Source organism: Theropithecus gelada, chromosome 3 (genome assembly GCF_003255815.1).
Source record: "Theropithecus gelada isolate Dixy chromosome 3, Tgel_1.0, whole genome shotgun sequence".
Lineage (NCBI taxonomy): Eukaryota > Metazoa > Chordata > Mammalia > Primates > Cercopithecidae > Theropithecus > Theropithecus gelada.
The window spans coordinates 167,880,705-167,882,676 of record NC_037670.1 but is presented as its reverse complement, the minus strand read 5'-3'; the positions used below and the strand labels follow the sequence as shown (position 1 = coordinate 167,882,676).

General features: G+C 41.5%; 1 pseudogene across 1 annotated transcript; it reads left to right on the top strand.

The window, feature by feature from the left end:
• Positions 1–1,164: 1,164 nt before the first annotated feature.
• Positions 1,165–1,696, top strand: LOC112621119 (annotated as a pseudogene). Its single transcript, XR_003118666.1, has one exon. The product of XR_003118666.1 is annotated as a histidine triad nucleotide-binding protein 1 pseudogene (transcript).
• The last annotated feature ends 276 nt before the right edge of the window (positions 1,697–1,972 follow it).

Genomic DNA, 1,972 nt, shown 5'->3' with positions numbered 1-1,972 from the left:
TATATAATGGAATACTATTCAGCCCTGACAAAGAAGAAAATTCTACCATTTGTGACAACATAGATGAACTTGGAGGACATTATGCTAAGTCAAAACATGACATTATGCTAAGTCAAAACATGACATTATGCTAAGTCAAAACATTGCAGACGCAAAAAGAAAAATACTGCATGATTGCACTTGTATGTGGAATCTAAAACAGTCAAACTCATAGAAGCAGAAAGTAGAGGGTAGTTGCCAGGGGCTGGGCTGGAGTAGGGGATGGGAGAAAGGGGACATTTGGTCAAAGGATACAAAGGTTCAGTTATACAAGATGAGAAAGTCCTGGAGATCTAATGTACATGGTGACTATAGGTAGTAATACCACATACTTGAAATTTGCTAAGAGGGTAGATCTCGAACGCTCTCACCTCCCTCCACTCCCACAGCAACTATGCGAGGTGATGGATACGGTAACCGGCTTGATTGTGATCATTTCACAATGTATACATATATCAACACATCAAGTTGTACACTGTTGGAGGCCGCACAAATGTTTCTTATGATTAGGCACAATTGAAGCCTGTCAGTAACAGTATGAACCTGTGATCAATTAAGCAGCTGCCCAATCATTACCTCCTCCTTGTTCTTGTTACCCAGTAAATATCAAGGGCTGAGAAGTTTGGGGGGGCTACCTTTGCTCACCAGAAGCAGGGAGTTCTCTTCTCCATGTTGCCTTTCCTTAAAACAGTTTCTTTTGTCTTAAGTTTTCATTTCTACATTCGTCCCTTTGTTTAGTCATAATGACGGTTTCAAGTGGTAACAGTAGTAACTGCTGTAATCATGGTCTCAAGTAGTAGTTGTGGCAGTCAGCCACAGTACACCTTAAATATGTATAATTTCTATTTGTCAATTATACACCAATATAGCTTAAAAAAAATCTGCTCTAACAACAGTCCTACAAACCTCAAGGCCTATAAATCTCTCCAAAAAATTACAAGTGAATTGAGAAACTAAAGATTCTGTGATGATACCCACCTTTTCTGCAGGCAGAAAATAAGGACAGACATCTATGGGACTGGTATGAGCAGAAAGGATTACTTTCTTAATAAAGAAAATAGAATCCATGGGTTCCGCCCTCCCTCCGCGCCTCTACCCTGGCTGCTGCATGGGAGAGAGGCTGAGATGGCAGGTGAGATCGCCAAAGCTCAGGTCACTCGGCCTGGTGGCAACACGATCTTCGGGAAGATATCTGCAAGGAAATCCCAGCCAAAATCATTTTTGAGGATGACCGGTGCCTTGCTTTCCACGACATTCCCCCTCAAGCACCAACACATTTTCTGGTGATACCCAAGAATCATAGATCCCAGATTTCTGCAGCAGAAGATGATGACGAAAGTCTTCTTGGACACTTACTGATTGTTGGAAAGAAATTTGCTGCTGATTTGGGCCTGAATAAGGGTTATAGAATGGTGGTGAATGAAGGTTCAGATGGTGGACAGTCTGTCTATCAAGTTCATCTCCATGTTCTTGGAGGTCAGCAGATGCACCGGCCTCCTGGTTAACCACGTTTTGGGGATAATTTTCCCTTCTCTAGGCAATGATTAAGTTAGGCAAGTTCCAGTATGTTAAACAGCACACTTATTTTTGCCTGTGTATGGAGAGATTCAAGAAATAATTTTAAAACCGCAGACATAACAAAACACATCGTTGCATGAAGAAAAAAAAAAAATAGAGTGCCAAGGTAACATTGTATTCCTTGGAGGGCTTCAGAAACAAGATTCTCCCCTGTTTGTGGAGTATAGCTCTCCTGAAGGTAATCAGTTGCTGTCGGAACTTGATAAATATAAGCAGCAAATATGAGATGCAATTATGATTTTCTTACTATTTCTGAGAAAGGCAGGTCCCTAAAACAGAGCAGCCTAGTCATGGACTCTGAGATTTGAAGGCAGAGACCAGTGGAGTGAGGAAAGTACTCACATCCAGCCAAGCT